The sequence below is a fragment of the Macaca fascicularis genome, chromosome 9 (assembly GCF_037993035.2).
Source record: "Macaca fascicularis isolate 582-1 chromosome 9, T2T-MFA8v1.1".
NCBI lineage: Eukaryota > Metazoa > Chordata > Mammalia > Primates > Cercopithecidae > Macaca > Macaca fascicularis.
The window spans coordinates 134,652,348-134,674,607 of NC_088383.1; the positions used below are offsets into that span (position 1 = coordinate 134,652,348).

Here is a 22,260-nt window from a genome sequence, read left to right on the forward strand (position 1 = left end):
TTGGAGCAGGGATGCTCATGGTGTCTGTTATTATTTTCAGAGGTTTAAATTACTGAGCTGTACTTTGTGACCCACCATTCTGAAAACAAGTCCTGTAGCACTAAGGGTACTCAGACCACCAGGGCCGAGAACGCCCGAGGGTCAAGTTCGGTCCTGCCACAGGCTTGCACGTAGGGGTCCAAACCGCCAGCTAGGGACTGTCTGCAAAGACAACACCGAGCCAATCATTTATTCAACAAATATCACTGCACATGTGCCATGTGACACCACTGTTTTTAGACAGCACTAGGGCAATCACCAAACATCAGTTCTTTATAAATAGCAAATCATGAATTTAGCAATACATTCAATGACCAGTACCTCAAAACTATTGATTAACCAAAAATTGTTTTCATTGGACTACCTACAACACTTACAGCAAATTGTTGTGTCCAGTGTATTTTTCGACATGACAATTTTTGTGTACTTTAAATTTTAAGTCTTTTTTCATAAGGGTAGTGCAGGGTAAACGCGCCCATGTCTTCCGCGCATTTCCAGGGCAGCATGTCATTCCTCGTTTTAATGAACGATTTGCTGTCTTTTGCGGGAGAGGAAGCGGTAGAATTAGGCGGACTTTGCAGGAACGTTCTCACGTGTGTGCTGCACACGCCTACCCACAAGTCCACCCACACACACCCACAAGTCCACCCACACACACCCACAAGTCCACCCACACACACTCAGCTCCCACATATGCAGGCATGTGACAGTTTGTCGGTCTACCAAATGAAAGATTCATTTTCATGTTTACGTCCGCAAATCCTGCACAATTAAACACGCATATGGGGAAGGCCAATCCATTTGTATATAAAATGTTGACCACCTGAGAAATACTTAGGTATCTTAACTGTAAAGCACATTTTGGGTTCACCTTGTAAGGCTGAATCTGGATTCTTTCTGCAAATAACAACCAAATTGAAGTGACTCAGCTGCAATTATTTATGATGATACATGATTCATACGGTGCTAGTAGAAATTGTCATGAATACACAGCACATTTGTATGCTGCCACCTTGAAAAGTATTCAGGTATCTATAACATAAAGCACATTTTTTGTTACCCTATGTTGCAAACTATATGGAAAATTAATTGTATCTCTCTGTCTCCTACACAAGGGAACAATTCCTGGATCAAGACAAGAAAGACAAAACCAGCTGAAAGATAAGAAGGATAAGTTGGCCCACTAGAACCTTCTTTCTTTTTTTTTTTTTTTTTGAGATGGAGTTTCACTCTTGTTGCCCAGGCTGGAGTGCAATGGTGCAATCTCAGCTCACTGCAACCTCCACCTCCCAGGTGCAAGCAATTCTCCTATCTCAGCCTCCCAAGTCGCTCAGATTGCAGACATGCGCCATCACCCCCAGCTATTTTTTTTTTTTTTTTTGTATTTAGTAGAGATGGGGTTTCACCATGTTAGTCAGGCTGGTTTCGAACCCCTGACCTCAGGTGATCCGCCCGCCTCGGCCTCCCTAAGTGCTGGGATTACAGGCATGTGCCACCAGTCCCGGTTAGAAAGTTTATCAAATTGAAAGGTAGAAACTAACTGTAATATTTACAAAACTTCTTGACTCTGCTGATGCTCATGACACCCCAGATTCAAATTTCACAAGACATTGTCATTGTAGTGACTGAATTTTTGACACCCTTGCCAAAACAGGAATTGCTATAAACTGTCCAGATCATTTCTAGAAAAGCTTTTGGTTAATTGATAACTTGGAGAATTGGTCACCCAGAGAAGCGCTGTGACCTAGGAAATTGTACTGGATACAGTGACAGGCACAATAAATACAGTCACTGACCTCATGAAGCTGAGGTAAGGGAGATAGACATTATTACACAAATAATTGTTATGACTGTGAGAGGTCCAGGGTGCTCCAGGAGCCTGTGACAGTGAATGAATGTGAAAGATGATGAAGAAATGAAGAATGACATCAGCAAACCAAGGAAGATGGAGAGTGTCCCAGGCAGATGGACTGACTGCTGCAGCCCTGACGTTGGAAGGAGCTTGGCTCACTCAAGAACCCAAGAGGAGGCCAGGTACGGTGGCTCACACCTGTAATCCCAGCACTTTGGGAGGCAAGGTGGGCGGATCACGAGGTCAGGAGATGAAGACCCTCCTGGCCAACATGGTGAAATACTGTTTCTACTAAAAATATCAAAATTAGCTGGGCCTGGTGGCGGGCACCTGTAATCCCAGTTACTTGTGGGGCTGAGGCAGGAGAATCACTTGAACCCGGGAGGTGGAGGTCGCACTGAGCCGAGATCACACCACTGCACTCCCGCCTGGTGACAGAGCGAGACTCCGTCTCAAAAAAAAAAAAAAAAGAACGCAGAGGGAGGCTGGAGGGGGCTTTGATGCCATCAAGAAGGGGATGGGTGAGAGCCAGACTGGAGGAAGGACCAGAGAGGGAGATCATTCAGGCAGCCCGAGAAATGTGGACAGGCACCTTGCCCTCTGTGACCTGGACCAACTGACCATGCCAGTAGGAGGCAGAAATGCAGGGAGTGAGCAACAACAACAACAAAATCAGTTGGGAGCTTTTGGCCTTTTGAGAAAAAGCACCTTAGAAATAAGACTCGTGCTAAACTATAGCAGGTGTGTTAAGTGTATTTGTTCTTTCTCTAAATTCAGACAAAGGTGGGAATATGTAGTTGGATTTCTGTTTCTCCACTTGTTTTGAGTTTTATTCCTATTTCCACTTCTGTGTTTCAGTGTTTGTTGAGGTTTACATGAAGACTTTATGCTATTGTTTTCACCCCCTGGAAAGACAGCTGCTTTTGTCCTCTCCCAGTTTGAACGGGCTAGTCCTCCGAAAACACAGACTAAAAGACAGCAGTAATTACATGTGTGGTTCAAAATGAAGAGCACTAAAATGGAAAATGCCAGCCTCTAGAATTGTCAAGCAAAATGGCAAAATAAATATCTATTTTTCAGCAGAAGAGAAAATGAACAGTGTCTTAGAACATGACAGAAAGTTGATCTCTACCCCACACAGGGACAGAATTAGGGCAGGCAGGGTTCCTAAACGAAGAAGAGATCTGTAGGCCTTTAAAAACCTCTCTTATCCTCTTATTTTGTACTATAAAACATAATGGAGATTTCATCAACTTGGCAGGAAATCGCAAGCTCATAAAAGAGCCTTGTTACAAAGATAATAAGAAGACAAAGTCATAAAAGGCAGACTTGGGCTGAGTGCTGGCTTTAGGCTTCACTTTCTCCAACTCTACAGGGATCTAGGGTTCATCAACTCAGTTAATCGTGTGGATGGCCACCAATACAATGTGTCCTTTCTTGATGTTGCTCTTTGTTCACATTCCAGGGCATTTTTGCCAATGGGGTGTGCCTTGGAAAGGCAAACGGGAAATGTGCACCACATTGAGCCTTACCATGTTGCCTTCTGCACACTCAGCTAAGTAAACGATACCCTAATGGAGAGCCGGTAGGGGTGCCATCAAAACCTGTGTAGACACTTCCCTTCACTCCAGGGATGACTGGCTGGTTCTTTGTGGCCATCAGCCTCCCCTCTGGCTTCAGTGCATCTTGTCACCAAAACATCAGCTGTCTTTTTTTTTTCTTCCTACCCCTCTCATGTTTGCTTTGGCTGTAAGGTAGGGGAACCCTCCTGCTAGGACCTCCCTGCTCCAATTGTGGACCTGGGACTAGCAGCATCAATATCACCTGGGAATCTATTAGAAATGCAGGATCTCAGGCCCCAGCCAGACCTACTGAATCACAATCTGTGCTTTAACAAGATGCTCCAGGTGATTCATGCGCTCATTAAAGTTTGAGAAGCGTCTCCTTACGGAATCGGGAGACGCACCTGGGCTGTGTCTACGTCAATACCACCTTGGTTCTTCTAAGGAAGAAGACGCATTGCCGGTGCCCCTTGGGCACATTTGACCTGGCGCCTGCAGATAAGCACTGGAGCCTTGTCTCAACCTGCTACCTCTAATTGGACAGCAGTTACTGTGCTGCTAAACTTTTAAAGATTCAGAAGCCAAAGTCAGGGGCCAAAAGAGTGAGTTTGCATCGTGTTTACCTAGGTTTTCCCTCAGGAGCTCAAAACCTCTGTAGACTGTACCATACCCACCTTCCTGTGTACCTGATATGCAAGGAGGGACGTGGATAATGTTTTCCCCTGGAGGATCCTGAGACATGCTGTTTCTTTGCAGTTACATAAACATGTTGCAGTGTGGCTGTCTTAATGTTTAATTTAGATTGCTGCCCCATTGATTCAACCGTGGCTCAGGCACATGAGAGTAAACCAGATTCATGGTTTTGCCACGCCACGGTCCAGTCGTTTTGACTGTACAAGAACGACCACATAAGGGCTGTGCGCCTAATTAAGCACTTAGTCAATAACCCACTCCCTCTGGACTGAGTCATTTGCTTCATCCATTGCGGAAACGAGATCAAGCTGGGCAGTGAATGTGGGTAATTCATGCAGGAAGAACGCATTTAAGGTGAGGGTGGATTGATTGGAATTAGTTATTTCAGACAGCAGAGAGAGAGAGACCGAGAGAGTGTGTGTGTGCATGTACGGGTGCATTCCCTCCCCAGGTGATTCCAATATTCCTTTACAAACAGCAAGGCAAGGTCAAGTCCAGCCTCCAGGAGTGCAAGTACCTGTGGGGACTATTTTGTGCCAGCATCCCAATGTGGAGGTGTGGATGCCACCGTGCCGGGCCCAGAGATTTGGGGATAGAGTCTGTCATTGGTGTGCACACAGCTCACTACTGTATGATTTTTTTTTAAGTAATTTGATGCATCTAATTGTTCTGTGGTGAGATAAGAACGTTCCATTTTATCTGAAGTCACAAGACAGCTTATTGACCACACTGTCTTACTGGTACAGCACATAATAGCATTGTTAGGGGAAATGTCAGCGAAGTCACTGAAGGGTGGAAAAACATGAAATCAAATTTCTCACATGACAATAGCCCAAATATTCACTGGGCTATTGCTTCCACCGAATGTGGCTGAGGCTTCTCGTCAGGCTGATTTGTTTCGCCACGGTACAGTGTCCATCCAGCCAACCCAACCGGCAGTCACACATTTTAGCAAGTCCTCCACGCTTCCTCCTCCCAGGAAGAGGTCTGCACACTCTTCCCTACGCTTTCCCAGTCTCTTTGCAGAGAATTCATTTTCATAACATCCCGAGCGTCCTAAGACTTCATGTGTATTCTTTCATCAGCCATCTGCTAGGGGAGATGCATCCATAAGACATCTTCCTTCGCTGGCATAATTAAAAGAGATTCTCTCCCTTCGAATGTTGTGTTACATTTATATTCAAAGTTATTTTGCTCTCTCTTTGCCCTTGCCCTCAAGGAATTGTGGGAATTCAAGTTAATAGGCTTTTAATGGTTCTGTGATAACTGTGATTATAAACTGTGAATCAGATCGGGGGAGCATCCAAGTTCAGCTGCATCTCACACAAAAAGACACCACCATTGCTTTTGATCCTTAGTGGAGATTTGGTTTTCACTGTTCAGACACCACCATCCTTAGGGGGAAAAAAAAGAAGAAAGGTACCTCATTTGCTTTGCAATTGCTTTGATAACAATTTTAAAGCTTTTAACTACACATTCTCCTTTTGATATGTTAGTGGTATTTAGAAACACATCCTGTTGCTAAAAATTAAATTTCAAAGTCTACGATTGTATTTCCTGCTTCCTTTTAGAGGGGAAGATGCTGGGTTTATTTAAAACACATGCAACATGTTGGACACACACACACACACACACACACAGTGCCTTCAACCTTTCACCGCCAAATATTTAGAAATAATTTTTTACTGTGTTCTCTGAACATATAATTACTGCTTTGAGGCTAGTTAATGAAAATATACTTTTCTTTGAAACATGTTGTCTTTACTAAATGAGCCCGTCCTTGTGAGTCCATAGATGAATCGATTGTGAGCCTCCTTGAAAAAAGAGGCATTCTGATCATTGTTGCCAGATGTCTCAAGAAAGCTTGCCAGGCTGGGGCTAGAAACGCAGCCTTAAAATAGTAGGCACGTAATGGCACCATCAGCCAATTAGGGCCCTGAGAGCGAATTAGCACTCACTCCCATTGGCCAGAATAGCTATGACTTTTGCATGGCTGGCCCAGGGACATTCCAGCAAGCATCTCCTACTCTGGCCAATTGTTGCTGGCATCTGAAAAGGCCACAATAAATGATTGGCCCTCAGTTTTAAAAAGCTGCTTTGCTGAAACACCTCAGCTCACTTCCCAGGAAAATCGTTATGGCCATTTCTAGAGACCAAGCCATTGTCTAGACAAATTAACCTGTGCGGTTGGAATACGTAGTTCTGAATGGCAGGGCCCTTGCTAACATTGGCCTTTGGAGAGAAGGTCTTGCTCTCGCGTAGGGAAGTCCTTACCTACAGGCCCTCCTTCAGGGATTGTCCAGTAGAAAACCCACGAGATAGAAAGCTGAGTAATTGAGTGACAGACGCACTGCCTTCTTGAATAAGCACCGTCTCAAATTGGAGACTGCATTCACCCCAACTTAAAGAGACATTTGAATGAGAAGCAGTGGGAAGGAATAGACCCTGAAAGACCAGTTCGTCTGTAAAGAACAAAGCGCTGCTGTAGCAGGAGGTCTCACCTACAGAGGTTGGCTCTCACTTTAGGTACTGTTCCCTGGAGCCGCCAGGCCTGGCATCAGGACCAAGAATTAAGAAATTACTATTGGCAGCGATAAGTAATTGGGTAGCAATGGCTCCAAAAAAGCCTTACAAATATCCATATCTTATGATCCAGCAATTCTACTCCTGAGAGTTTACCCCAAGAAAATACCCAAGTATTTGCACAAAGATTTATCCCTAAGTATGCTCATTGCAGCATTTGTTAAGGAAAAAAATGGAAACAATCGATAGTAGTCCTCCCGGTATCTGAGGGAGAGGTGCTCTAAGACCCCAGTGGATGCCTAAAACTGCGGATGGTACAGACGATCCCAACAAAGAATGATTCCACTTGTGAGTTTTCAACTTCACAGTGGTGCAAAGGTGAGACCCAGACAGTACGCTCCTGGACTGAAGATGGTGTGCAACCTAAGATATGTTAAATTTACAATAAGTTTATCTAGATGTAACCCCATTGTAAGTTGAGGAACATCTGTTTATATTATCTTCTACACATACATACTATACATTCTATACATACATATGATAAAGTTTAACTTACAAATTAGACAGAGTAAGAGACTAAAAACAACTGATAATAAAATGGAGCAACTATAACAATATACTATAGTAAAAATTACACGAATGTGTTTTCTCTGTCCCTCTGCCAAAATACTGTAACATTTTTGGACCACAATTGACCTTGAGTAACTAAAACTGCAGAATTAAAAAGAAAAGTAAATACATAAATAGAATAATCCTTTTTTGTAAATATATATCCACATATTATGGGAAAACTGCAGGTTACACAAATATTTAGAATTATTTGTTTCTTTTTTCTTCATTGAGTGTTTCCAAATTTCCATAAGGAACATATTTGTATTGTGGTCAGAAACAAACTTTAATGATTTTTTTAAAAAGAAGGTATGGCAAACCAAGTAATGTATGATCAATGTCTTGCCGCAATTCAAGACTCAGACGATTAGAAGGATGTATGAATTAAGCTGCAAAACAGAGAACTGGTGATGGTCTGCAAAGAATACAGACAACCAGACTGGCTTACGGTCAAATCATAAATGTGCATGTGTCCCAGAAAAGTGTTCTACCGGCAATCCTCCAAATTGTATCAGGTGCTTAAAATATCACAGTGCATAATAGGTGATCCCTATTCAAGGGCTCAAGCCCTGACCGAGGGATGCATCCACATTTCCACAGAAGCACTGTCATTCCACCCTGTGGCAGGCAGAGAAGTTCTCCTGTCAGCTCCTATGGAATCTACTTTAATAAGCCTTGCATTATGGAATGTGAAATCAGAGAGAGCTTAAAGACTGCTGAGACATGATGCTTGGCCTCACCCCAGACTCTTAAGATGGAAGCCTTACAGTCAAACAATGAGTAATAATAAAGCTCCAAGTTCCAGTAAAATTCCTGATAAGATCTTTAAGCAGGAAGACCATGATCAGCTAAAGTGTCTTCATGGGTTCCTCTAAACATAGTCATGAAATTTTCAAAGCTTCCACCCTCAGGAATCAGACTCAAAAGAAATAAATTGTGTGTGTGTGTGTGTGTGTGTGTGTGTGTGTGTGTGTGTGTGTGTGTCTGTCTGTCTGTGTGTCATATAAATCCTCTCCATTACTGAAAGCTTTTGTCATGATTTCTTTAGTATCCAGTGCTAATTTTTACAGTAAATAGACAGCCTGACAGATTCTTCCCTAAGGGGTTAAGGCAGGTCCCAAGGGCACTGGCCAAGTGATCCAGACCAGGGTTGGGTCACAGGGGCCAGATCTGAATTTACAGGGCACTCATGGGGGACTTGGAGGCAGGAGGAACTGGGGGCATGGAGGCCATTTGGGGCTTGCCTTGCCAGCATCCACCATCCCTCTTTTTCCAGCAATAACTCCCTCTCCATCTCCCCTCATTGTCATTCCACATGGCTTAGGTGGAGTTGATTCTGCCCTTGCTCCAATGCCAGCCAATCAGAGCAGCCCATTCCCCTGGCAGTAATGTTTGCTTCCGCAGTGGGTACATGACCCAAATCAGAGCAAATTAAACTCTGTTCTAGACTCTTATTTGGGCAGAGAATCTCAATCTTTCCTGACAGATTTGAATCTAAAAGCACATGGGCTGGCATTTCTGCTGCCACCTTCCCACGCCCATATCTCGAGAATGAGGCCAACTCTTGGAGGAGGCTGTGGGAGGAGCTGAGGGGTCTTGGGACCTGGCAACTCAAGCTGAACCTGCACGTGAACCCGGCAGTACCCCTGAACCTTTCTGCACATGAACCAATAGAGTTTCCTTCTTGCTGTTAAGAGGGAATGAAGATTGAGGGAGAAGCTAGGAAAGAAAGAAGACTTGGCCTCCCAGGCTGAGTGTGAGAGGATGCTATGGAGATTTGCCATACTGGACAAGTTTCTTTCCAGTGGGAAAGAGAGAGATGGGGCCACTGGAGAGTGGAGGGAAAGGAAAAACCAGGCTCTGCTCTCCCAGGATCAGAGGCTCCTACCAGTGTCCAGGCTAAAGCCTCCAAAGCCAGGATCACATGCCTCTCCCCAACCCACGTTTCTGACCCACCCCCTGCTGTCCACCAGTGCTGAGCACGTCTCAGTCCTCCACCACGTGCATCTCAGTCCTCCACCACGTGCATCTCAGTCCTCCACCACGCGCGTCTCAGTCCTCCACCACGCGCGTCTCAGTCCTCCACCACGCGCGTCTCAGTCCTCCACCACGCGCGTCTCAGTCCTCCACCACGCTTAGCCTCTGCAAGACAGGGTCTCCTGCTGTTGACTGTCCCCAGGAGAGCAGGTAGGAAGCTGAGCCCCACTGTGGGTGGGGAGAGGAGAGGGGGAATTCCAACTCCCTGGTCCCTGTGGACCCTCCAACCCCAGCCCACCCACTTTGGGTTTGATCTCACCCACAAGGCACCATCTGCTCCTCCTGGGAAAGGATTTCTTTTGGAAAATCCTGGGGCCTTCACGACAGCCCCACCACTCATCCTATAATTTCGGCTTTCCCTCCACCTGGCACAGACAGACCAGATGCACACCTCAAGGACCAAGCGACCCCTTCTTGTCCTGAGTGTAGTTTCCTTTTTGTCGACAAGACCAGTTCCTCTGTTACCCACAGGGCCCAGTTTCTCCCTTTAGTGTCTGACAGGCATGGTAAGGAAGTTATGGAAACTTTGAAAAAGCAAAAAGCAAAGGCCCCACCAATTCAATTTCGTAGAATAAAATTGATAAGTTCCATATTCAGTATATTCCCTTAATCATCCCCAAATCAGTATCATTCATATACAATTGTTTATTTTTCTGTTAAAAATCCGCATTCTCATCTTGCAAATTTGTCGACCATGTTTTCTGATTTCAGCGTATTTGGACTCTTTGGTCTGAAAAAATTGCTAACTTCTGTTTTAACCCAATCTCCAGTGCAGTAAAGCCATTTTTAAAAAGCACATTCAGAATAATTTGTTATTATTGAATAATAAGTCATACTTGAAAACAAAACTCACCTGAATGCTAATGCCTCACTGTTTCTTTAGACAGCAGGAAAATCTCCCAACACTTAGAAAGTAAACAGCAGGCCAGGTGCAGTGACTTACACCTGTAATCTCAGCACTTTGGGACGCCGAGGTGGGCACATCACACGAGGCCAGGAGCTCAAGACCAGCCTGGCCAACATGGTGAAACCCCGTCTCTACTAAAAATACAAAAATTAGCCAGGCATAGTGGTGCACGTCTGTAATCCCAGCTACTTGGGAGGCTGAGGCACAAGAATCATTTGAACCTGGGAAGTGGAAGGTGCAGCGAGCCGAGATCACGCCACTGCACTCCAGCCTGGGCAACAGAAGGAGACTCGGAAAAGAAAGGAGGAAGGGAGGAAGGGAGGAAGAGAGGGAGGAAGGGAGGAAGGGGAAGGAAGGAATAGGAGGGAAGGAAGGGAAGGAAAGAAGGAAAGAAAAAGAAGGAGGGAAGGAAGGAAGGAAAGGAGGGAGGGTGGGAGGGAAGGAAGGGAAAAAGAGAGAAAGAGAAAGAGAAGAAAGAGAGAAAGAGAGAGAAAGAAAGAGAGAAAGGAAGGAAGGAAGGAAGGAAGGAAGGAAGGAAGGAAGGAAGGAAGGAAGGAAGGAAGGAAGGAAGGAAGGAAGACAGGCAAGTAAGCAGCCAAAGGCCTGGGAACCATGGAGGAATGGCCCTGGAGGCAGACTTACCCTCAGGTAAGAGCACAAGCGTTGGCAGTAGCCAGCCTGGTTTTGCACCCTAGCACTGCCGCTTATTAGACATGCCATACTGGGCAAGTTACTTAACCTTTTCATGCATCAGCTTCTCATCTATAAACAATAGTGCCTATGCAGGAATGCAGTGGTGGTTGAAGAAAGAAGGAGAAAAGGGCCTAGGACATCAGAAATAGGTAGGACTAGAGCTAGGGCTGCGGTACAGCTTGGAGGCTCTGGAAGCGAGTCCTGGAGTCAGGGCTGTGAGATATGAGAGGCGGCTCTGGCAGAGGCACATGTTCTCTGTGCAAATCCAAGGAGCCCACCAGGAAGACCCTGAATTCCCATCACTGGCGTATCCACCAACTCTTGCAGGTCCTGACCTTGGAGGCTGCCTCTTGCTCTCATTTTCTTTTCTGCTCAGACACCTACAGCTGCGTTGGTAGCTGTCCTTCTAATGGCTTGGGGGTAGGGGAGCACAGCCAGGGGGCACGTAGTTGGGATGAGGGTGAGGAGGGGTGCTATGGAGAAGGGGTCTCAAGTACTAAATTGAAGCCGGGAAGGCTCAAAGGCAAATATGGATTCTCTACAGCTCTGATGGAAAGCTTTGCTCCAATCTGAATTCTGGTGTTCCAAGAAAAATCACAAGCAATGACAGGCTCTTTAATATGGGTTCCAGCCACAGGTCAGAGATCAAACGTCGCTGAACCAGTGTGAGGAAAAGAATGGCAGGCAGACGTCTTCTTTTTCCACACACAGACTGTAATCAGCTCTCCACAAGGTCATCCTGGAACACCAAGGACAGTCCAGATACCTCCTGGCTCTCCTCAGTAATGGACAGAAGCAGTGGTGCAGATAATCTGCCCAAATGGTGGGTAATCCAAAAGCCATTTCTATTTGGCCTTGGGAGAAGCTTCTCTGCTCGTTCTGAGTATGGGTGTGTGTGAGCCTCCCTGCCAGGTCCATGTGCACAATGAGGCTGCTTTCAGGGAAGGTGTCCTGCTGGCAGCAGGGGCCGTGGGTACTGGCAGGGAGTCAGCAATGGAAAGGGCAGTTCAGGAAGAAAAGGGTGCAGATGGGCTCCATTTGGCCTCCTTCCTTGGTCCATTCTCATCTTCCTGGGCCCTGCGGATGCATGGCCTGGGCTCCTTTGGCCTCTGGCTTTCAAGCCGGTTTGAGCTATGGGAGATGGAGCAGAGAAAGGAGAGGAAGGCCAGCATCTTTCTTCCCTGCTTCCTTCCGGCTCTGGCATCTGGTGCAGTCTCACTCATCATCTCCGCTTCCCTCTGCTTCTTCCCAGGTTCCAGTTCTCCCTGGGTTCCAGGAACACCATCTCCTTCCTCGTCTCTTCCATCCCAGGGAAGGTAAGAGAACTTTTATTCAATAGAGAAAACATTGTTCTTTAACCAAAGCTATGTGGGAGTGGGGACTGGGAGTGTATGTAGAAAGGTAGGGAGTTGATTACGGTTAAGTCCTTGTCTATCTAATTTACCATGCCTAGAAGTAAAAAGATAATGTAAGAACAGATACATCAAAAAATAGCGACCCAGAACTGAAAACAAGGACTTGAATAGATATTTGTACACCTGTGTTCATAGCAGTATTGTTCACAGTAGCCACAGGCAGAAGAAAACTAAATGTCCATCGACAGATGAATAGAAATAAAATGTTACATATAAAAACAATAGGATATTTTTCAACCTTAGAAAGGAATGAAATTCTGTACAATGTGGATGAAACTTGAGGACACTATGCTAACTGAAATAAGCCAGTCTCAAAAGGACAAATATCGTATGATTCCACTTACATGAGATACCTAAAATAGGCAAATTTATAGCGACAAAAAGTACAGTAGTGGTTACCAGGCACTGGGGAGAAAAGGGAATGGGGAGTTAATGGGGACAGAGTTTCTGTTTACGAAGATGAAAGCATTCTGGAAATGGATAGTGGTGATGATTGCATGACACTGTAGATGTACTTAATGTTAGTGAATTGAATACTTGAAATAGTTAAAGTGGTTTAAAAAATAGCTGTGTAAGAATAGTATTTAAAGTTATGGTGGTGACTGTCAGGAGCAGCCGTGGAGAGAAGTCGTGAGTGCTTACCACCAGGAAGTGACACTCGGGGGCTGGAGGAAGACTTACCACCAGGAAGTGACACTCGGGGGCTGGAGGAAGACTTACCACCAGGAAGTGATACTGGGGGGGCTGGAGGAAGACTTACCACCAGGAAGTGATACTCAGAGGCTGGAGGAAGACTTACCACCAGGAAGTGACACTCGGGGGCTGGAGGAAGACTTACCACCAGGAAGTGATACTGGGGGCTGGAGGAAGACTTACCACCAGGAAGTGATACTGGGGGCTGGAGGAAGACTTACCACCAGGAAGTGATACTGGGGGCTGGAGGAAGACTTACCACCAGGAAGTGACACTCGGGGGCTGGAGGAAGACTTACCACCAGGAAGTGATACTGGGGGCTGGAGGAAGACCTACCACCAGGAAGTGATACTGGGGGGGCTGGAGGAAGACTTACCACCAGGAAGTGATACTCAGAGGCTGGAGGAAGACTTACCACCAGGAAGTGACACTCGGGGGCTGGAGGAAGACTTACCACCAGGAAGTGATACTGGGGGCTGGAGGAAGACTTACCACCAGGAAGTGATACTGGGGGCTGGAGGAAGACTTACCACCAGGAAGTGACACTCGGGGGCTGGAGGAAGACTTACCACCAGGAAGTGATACTGGGGGCTGGAGGAAGACCTACCACCAGGAAGTGATACTGGGGGGGCTGGAGGAAGACTTACCACCAGGAAGTGATACTCAGAGGCTGGAGGAAGACTTACCACCAGGAAGTGACACTCGGGGGCTGGAGGAAGACTTACCACCAGGAAGTGATACTGGGGGCTGGAGGAAGACTTACCACCAGGAAGTGATACTGGGGGCTGGAGGAAGACTTACCACCAGGAAGTGATACTGGGGGCTGGAGGAAGACCTACCACCAGGAAGTGATACTGGGGGGGCTGGAGGAAGACTTACCACCAGGAAGTAATACTCAGGGGCTGGAGGAGGACTTACCACCAGGAAGTGACACTCGGGGGCTGGAGGAAGACTTACCACCAGGAAGTGATACTGGGGGCTGGAGGAAGACTTACCACCAGGAAGTGATACTGGGGGCTGGAGGAAGACCTACCACCAGGAAGTGATACTGGGGGGGCTGGAGGAAGACTTACCACCAGGAAGTAATACTCAGGGGCTGGAGGAGGACTTACCACCAGGAAGTGACACTCGGGGGCTGGAGGAAGACTTACCACCAGGAAGTGATACTGGGGGGCTGGAGGAAGACTTACCACCAGGAAGTGATACTGGGGGCTGGAGGAAGACTTACCACCAGGAAGTGATACTCAGAGGCTGGAGGAAGACTGCAAGAGAATGCTGCCTTTCACTGCAATCCTTTCAGTGCTATTTTACTTTAGAGGTACAGTTAACATTGATGCAGTGCTTACGACGTGCCAGGCATGCTTTGCACACTTACATATATGCTCACATAATCCTCCTATCAATGCCATGATGCGGTAGCAGTACCTGTGAGGATCTGCATTTTGCAGAAAAGGAAACAGAGATACGTGGTAAGGCCTCCATCTCAGGCAGGCTGCCCAGAGGCCCTGCTCCTAATCATCCTACTTTGCTGCCTCTTGTGCACATATATGACTGGGATGAATGAAAAAAGTTAAAAATATGCTGCAGTGAATATCCTTGTATACATATTTTATGTGCTTGTGTGAGGATATCAGACTCCTAGAAGTGAAATAACCTCAATTTTTACAACAGAAAAAACATGGCATTCAATTAATCATGTGGATACAAAAACTATTAGAACACTGATACTGACATTATTCTCATTTTATTATGGAATTGAAGCACAGAAGCAAACGACCTTTGTTTGTATTCATGATTTTTAACAGGTCTGCTGGTTCCTCTAGCCCCTCTAATTTCCTCTCATCTCTCCTATAACAACAATGATCAGAATGATACCTGAGGAATAAACCATAAGAAAAATGAGCATTGAGAGGGTAAATCAAGCTTCCTTTAGAAAGAGAGGAAAATAATTTTGCAGTTGCGAAACATGTTGAAATATTATTTTTACAGTGAAAACAGTTACATCACAAGTTTAAATTACATTTCCATCTGAAATGGAGTCGGTTTGCACCACCTACTGGAATATACAGCTTCATATAGTCAGAGGTTTAAAATTACAAAACCACTTTTGAGAATTCAGAGTTACATTTCTAGTTATCGTTAAGAAACCAGCTCCTTTGACATGTTGGAAATGCCAAACACTAATTTACTTCAGGGACTATTTTCTAAAACAAACTCTCTTTAGAAGCCAAATTTAATCATCTAGCTAAATTAACAAATTGTACAACTGCTTATAAAAATAAAATGATTAAGCCAAATACATCAACCAAACAGATACAAATGTAAATGAGAAGCAAAACTGAAACCAGTATATATTATCAGTTGCTAAATCACTATTGAAAAACAGAATTCAAGCAGACAACTGGAAAATGACAGGAAACGTAAGCAAACAGGATAATAAACAGAACATAACTCAACATTAATTTAAAAAGAACTCACCCAATGAAAATGTGATAGTGTTTACATCCAAAGTAATAATCATTGTCATGGCTTAATTACAGCCTGAACATCAATACACAAAGTATTCATATTTAGGCTCTTTGGCATTTTAAAGGAAACCCCAACAAAAATTTTCATTTTTTTATGACAAACTACCCCAAGCAATAAATTTCTCAATATATAGTAGCAACACTTATTATTATATAATTGGCAAGAATGCATAGAAAAAAATACATCCACAGTATCTGCTGTTCTAGATGAAATTGCTTTAGAATAGAAGCCTAAATATATTACATTTTAATTTCTTGAAACCTATTATAGCATTTCACTTATTTTATGGGTATTTTGTCTGAAAATTGATTTTATTTTTATATGTCAACTAAATTAGATGTCAACTAAATTAACTGAAGCATAAAATATGCTGGCAAGATATATTTACAAATACACACCACAAAATGGTGTGCAAGTAACAAGAACCTGATTTAAAGTCACAGGCACAAAAAGACCTGGGCAGAGTGACCAACTGATCCACAGTCCTCCTTGTGGTTGCAAGTGATTTGTGTATGACAAGCCTGTTTACAGTGACAAATGTTAGATGCAAGGTTGCTAGAAGGTTTGCCTTTCTCATTTTAGTTCATTGCTTGTGTGATTTCATTTCTAAAGTTCTCATCTGCATTGGAAAGCTTGGATTGTTTCATTTCTACCAGGTAAGCAGGCAGGTACCTTTCCTCAGGTATCACCTCCATGGCTTACCTCACCAATTCCATGGGGATGGCTCCTACATATTTTAAATCTGCAGCCCCTTTTTTCTTTTTTTTTTTTTTTTTTTTTTGAGAGTGAGTCTCACTCTGTCGCCCAGGCTGGAGTGCAGTGGTGCAATCTCAGCTCACTGCAACCTCTACCTCCCAGGTTCAAGCGATTCTTCTGCCTCAGTCTCCCAAGTAGCTGGGATTACAGGTGCCCACTACCACACCCAGCTAGTTTTTGTATTTTAGTAGACATGGGGTTTCACCATGTTGGCCAGGTTGTTCTCGAACTCCTGATCTCAAGAGATCTGCCCACCTTGACCTCCCAAGGTGCTGGGATTACAGGCGTGAGCCACCACACCCAGCCCCAACATCTTTTCATAGCTTGGCAGTACATGCTCGTGTCTACTTGCTACCCTCTCAGATGTCCCAAAGGCATCTCAAAGTGCACATGTCCCAAAGCCAGCTCATGACCTCACCGGTCTTCAACCCTCATCCTCTCTCAGTGTCCCCAGCTCATCCATCCTATTTGATATGATTTGGCTCTCTGTCCCCACCCAAATCTCATCTAGAACTGTAATCCCTACCTATCAAGGGAGGGACCTGGCAGAAGGTGATTGGATCATGAGGGCAGTTTCCCTCATGCTGTTCTCGTGATAGTGAGTTCTCATGAAATCTGATGGTTTTTAAAGTGTGGCACCCCCCTCGCTCTCTCTCTTGCTGCCATGTAAGACATGCCTTGCTTCCCCTTTGCCTGCTGCCATGACTGTAAGTTTCCTGAGGCCTCCCTCACCATACAGAACTGTGAGTCAATTAAAACTCTTTTCTTTATAAAAGACCCAGCCTCAGATAGTTCTTTATAGCAGTATGAAACGGACTAATACATGATTCATCCAACCAGATATGCCTGGTGCCTACTTTCCTCTTCATTCCTAACCCAATCCATACACAAAGCGCTGGCCATCTGATTTTCTATATCCCCCCGAAGCCTGTCTGACTCACTCCATCTCCTCCTCTTCCCCACTATTCCAAAGAATTATCAGGTCTAATGGACTCAACCCAAATGCCCACCAATGACAGATTGGATTTAAAAATCTGGTACATATTCACCATGGAATACTATGCAGCCATAAAAAAGAATGAGCTCATGGCTTTTGTGGGAACATAGATGGAACTGGAGGCAAATTATTCTTCTTAGCAAATTAATGGAGGAACGGAAAACCAAATATTGCATGCTCTCACTTATAAGTGAGAGCTAAATGATAAGAACTTATGAACACAATGAAGGAAACAACAGACACAGGGGTCTACTTGAGGAGGGAGAGTGGGAGAAGGGAGGGGAGCAGAAAAGGTAACTATTGGGTACTGGGCTTAATACCTGGGTGATGAAATAATCTGTACAACAAACCCAGTGACATGCATTTACCTGTGTAACAAATCTTTACATATACCCTCAAACCTAAAATTAAAGTAAAAACAAACACACAAAACTATTATCAGAAAACATTAATTCCTTAATATTATCAAATGTCTACTTAATATTTACATATTTCACATTTCTTTGAGTGTCTAATATTTTGCTTTTCTTAAAAAAACAAAAAAAGGAAAAAGAACAGGTTTAGCCTGGACTGATTTAGTAGCCTGGTCTAGCCTCATTGCCCCTGATCATGTGACGCCTGTCTAAAAGCCTTTTACTGTGGCTGGACCTAGTTTCTTAGTAAGGCCACAGAGGCCCTTCCTGATCTGGTGCCCACTGCCTGTCCAGCCCAACTCACACCTGAGCCCCATGTCCTCTTAGCTTTTCATGCCTCACTCTGGCTGTGCTCTCCACCACCACTAGGACTTTGCTGACCCTTTTCTCTCTGCCTGAAATTCTCTTCTCTTTCCTTCTTTGCAAAGTTACCTCCTCCTAACTTTCCTGAGTCAACTCAGAGTTGCAAATTTACATTTTAGGGGGCACTTATTTGGAAGTCTGTGTGCCCCCACTAGACGGTTTTTACTCACCTTTGTGTTCCCAGCACCCAGCACATGACCTGCACATAGGAAATATGGAATGATTCACTCAGACCAGAGCCAGAGACGTGCCTGTCCTGGGCCCCATGAGGCTGCGGTTCCACTCTGGCCCTCCTCTGACCACCACTCCCCAGATAGGGTGAGGAGACAGGTGCACCTGGAGCTCCAGGGAACTGACCCTAATGGCTCCAAGCCTACTTTTAGGGCCTGTCCCCAAGAGGACTTGGTGTACACACCCCAAACCAGTGTGTACTTGGTGTACACACCCCAACTGGCCAAGGGACAGTTGTTATGAAGTCAAGAGGACATAACATATTTAATAGCTTCCAAGGGGCAGCTGTTATCAAGGTGTATTTATCAAGGAAGGAGGTTAGAGCAGCTTTTCTTTAATAATGAGTTAGCTTAATCTATAAAAACTTCAACTATTTGGACATATGCTATTCAGACCTCCATGTGCAGTTTTCCCAAAGCCCTGCAAATGTTAGCACAGAGTTTTTGGTTTCACAAGTATCTGAGAATAAACTTTATATCAACACTTATATCGAGATGATTCCCTGTACCCCTTCTGAAATCGGAGTTCAAAAGAGAATTGACTCTTTAAAAAGTCAGTACGGTTCCCCAAACTCACTGATAATCACAATGAATGAGGGGGCTGGAAGAGAGTAGGGATAAAATATTGAAGCCGTTCAGTATGAAAAGCGTGTTCCAAAATGATTATAAACACCAAAATTCTGAAAAAAAAAAAATATGTTATTTGGGTAGTGGGACCATGAATTTCCTTGCCTTTCTACATTTTACTACAGTTTGAGTTTTATTTAATAAATATGCTTACATTTGTAATGAGAATCTTATCCTTTTGAAAAATCAAGTTACCATTCCATTTCATGTGTAGAATGTGAACATTTTGCCCGAGTCTGTCACCTTTGTTATCCCTCGTGTGAAAGCAGTGCTAGGAATTTTCTGTCTATATATTTGCTTTGCTGGCAGAGGCAAAAACAGTATATTTTCAGAGCACAGTGGAAAAGGACTATGGCTTAACTTCCATTTTATGTAGTGAGAGTCATGGACATACTTCATTTATAGGTTAAAATAATGTGGTGCCTGGCTGGTGGACCTGGAGTCCACTGGATTTTCGGCAGCTACCTGCATTTTCTTTTATTACCCCTACTACCTAATTTCCATTAAGCCCACTTTGATTTCCTTTCAGTTTCCTAATTGGGGTCTGGAGTTGCTTTTTTTTTTTTAAATAGCCATGCTTCTAGAAATCCAGTTTTCTTTTTCCTTAGAAATAATAATTGTTTAGTTATTAAGCTAGAAAAAGCCCAAGGGTTTCTTTGAGAGCCCAGTTGCCTACCTCCCCCACCCCAGGTCCGTCCCCGACCGGGCCCCTTGCACCATGTGTTCTCGCTGCCAGGCTCGCCTGTCCCCCACTGCCATTCCCACCTGCACATTTAAGTGTTCTGCAGTCACCGTCCCACTGTCTGCCCAGGTTTCCAAGTGTCTCTCCAATGCCTAAGGCTTCACGACCCTTCCTGATCCTTTCCACTGTCACCATTCCCAGCCCAGTGTGTTTGTCATGCCTTGTAACCTCCACTACACCTTGTACCTTTCCTTTCTCAGTGGCCACATTCTGCCTTTCTGGAGTGAATACTTGCTATGGCCCTCGTCCCACACCCAGAACTCGAGCACTGAACCCTGTAGGCCAGAAACCATCTTTTACTGATATGTTGAATCCAGCACTGAGCCTCAGACTCAATAAGTAACTGTTGAATTGAACTAAATCAAGCATACCTTGTTTGGTCAATCTGAATATTTCCCTCAAAATTACTTAGAAGTCTTTCTTGAGAAATGTCTTTTCCTAGCCAACCCAGCAGACTGTCTGACTTAAAACAATGATTGACAGACAGAAGAACGTGGCCAGAAAAAAATGCAACAGAGAGGATTAAATGCAATATAACCAGGGATGAGCTACTTGTGATAATAATCTGGAGCGGGGATGCAAGTAGGGAAGACGGACGTAGACGGCCCATGTGTTGATCGCTGTTGATGGTAGGTGATGGTGACGGCTCATGGGAGTTCCTTTTACTGTTCTCTCTACTTAGGTTTACACTCAGCATTTTTTGTGATGAAAAGATTTGAAGACGACGACAGAAGACGGAGAAGCAGCAGCTGATCTGCAGACTCCGAGGAGGTCCCAGGAAAAGGTATAAAGGAAGGGGTCTGAGACATGGGTCTTCCTCCCTGTGGGTACCATCCCTTCCTGTGGCAGCTCTCCTGTTCTCTAAGCACCTCGACCACCCCAACCCACCTCATTTACATGGACCTGGCACTCAGATCTTTCACCTGTATAACGGCACTCCAGGCTCTGCCTCTTGGGTAGTGCCCATGTCCTGGAATATTCCCAGATGAGAATGGGACTTGTTAGGTAGAGCTGTGTGCTCTGCCTCACCTAATCCAGCTGGCAACCCCCACAGGTGTCACCCACCAAGATCTTCCGGGACAGGAAAGCCCTGCGATATCTCTTATATCACACCAAACAGAGCCCCACACCAAGAAAAGAGCTGCCCACACCTCACAGAAGCCATGCTAGTGGACATTTCTCCACTCTGCAAGCCTCTCAGTGCAGCGGAGGCCAGCCCAGACCATCCTCTGCCCAGAGCAGCTGCATTCTAAATGACCCCTCAGAGAGCCCTCCGGATGGCCGCCTCTCCCACCGGTCCCTGCAATCACATAAAAAACACTCATTGCAGCCAAGATGCACAAAGCACGGTATTGATTTCATACTCGGGTTTTTCCAAAACAAATCATCAACCCACACCAATTATGTCCAATCAGTTTTATGGATAAAGAAGCCTGAGACTCTCCAACAGAAGAGCTTGAGTTTCCCTTTTTACTCTTGTGCTGGGTGTCCTTTTCCTACCTCCAGACCATGACAAGAATATTTGTAAAGTACATGAGGAGTAGTCCTTTTGCCTAATGTTGACAGACAAGAGGAAGATTCCAGGGAGAAATGCCACAGCAGCAAATGAATATGAATGATGCTTTTCCACTTTGTGCTTATAAAATGCCTTTGTACCAGAATCTCAAAGCTCTCCAGGAAGCAAGGCTTTGACTGGGACTTTCACTCAGGGTAAACATGAGTGGTCAGAGCTTCCCAAGTCATTTGTGATAAAGAACAAAAGTCCGGATACTTTTAAAATGCAATATTCTTGCCTTCTGGGTAGTAAACAAAGTGTGCAGATGGATAATGACATCTGTGGATTCTGGCTCCACTTCCTAGAGAGAAAAAAAACATGTAAATAAATATGTAAAAAATTGTCATATGTGGATGACACCGTTGGTTCATCCAGTAGTTACCATTCTGTCCAACATTCACGAGCAATGGATTCTATTACTGGGTGCCTTGTGACTGCATGACACTGAGAAAGTAAAATATATTTATCTTCAATGCATGGGGGAAGATAAATGCTATAGAAATATTTAGTAAAAAGGTCCAGTCAGTGGCTTTGACACTTGATGGTTTTGCACTAAGCAACGCTGTCCTTTTGTTCTCTCCATTGGAAGCCTCCTTGTAAATGTTTAATAGCTAAGTGACTCAATAGGGTCTGCAAAGGTCAGGCCCTTAACTGGAAAGGCAGAGGGGAACTCACAAGCAGTCTCTATCAGATTGATTGGAAGGTTCATTTGAGAATTTTTTCCTTCTCATCCTTAGCTTAAGGTGCATGTGCAGCATGAATAACTGCCTGGGCTCCAGCCACCCACATGCCTGAAGACCAGACATTAGTGACTTTGAAACTCTTCCTGGGATTCATTTAGGATATTAATCAGCTTCAGAAGAAAACTCACAAAGACTCTAAGAACAATTCTGTTGCAAAAGTGATACCTAGCAGAGACAGTCTACCCTTGCAGTCACTTGCATTGTATCCTGAAAGTCAATGCCAAGAGCTTGGAAAAGAATTCGAGTTCATCAGGTGTCCAGAAAATAAACTCCTTCAAATGC

General features: G+C 44.7%; 1 long non-coding RNA gene across 2 annotated transcripts; it reads left to right on the forward strand.

The window, feature by feature from the left end:
- The first annotated feature begins 11,675 nt into the window (after positions 1–11,675).
- Positions 11,676–22,260, forward strand: LOC123566874 (uncharacterized). 2 transcript variants are annotated; one of them, XR_010578124.2, is made up of 3 exons: positions 11,676–11,738; positions 12,168–12,231; positions 20,363–22,260. It is a non-coding gene; the product is annotated as an uncharacterized lncRNA (long non-coding RNA). The 2 variants fall into 2 exon arrangements; XR_012418287.1 differs by having other exon boundaries at positions 11,676–12,231.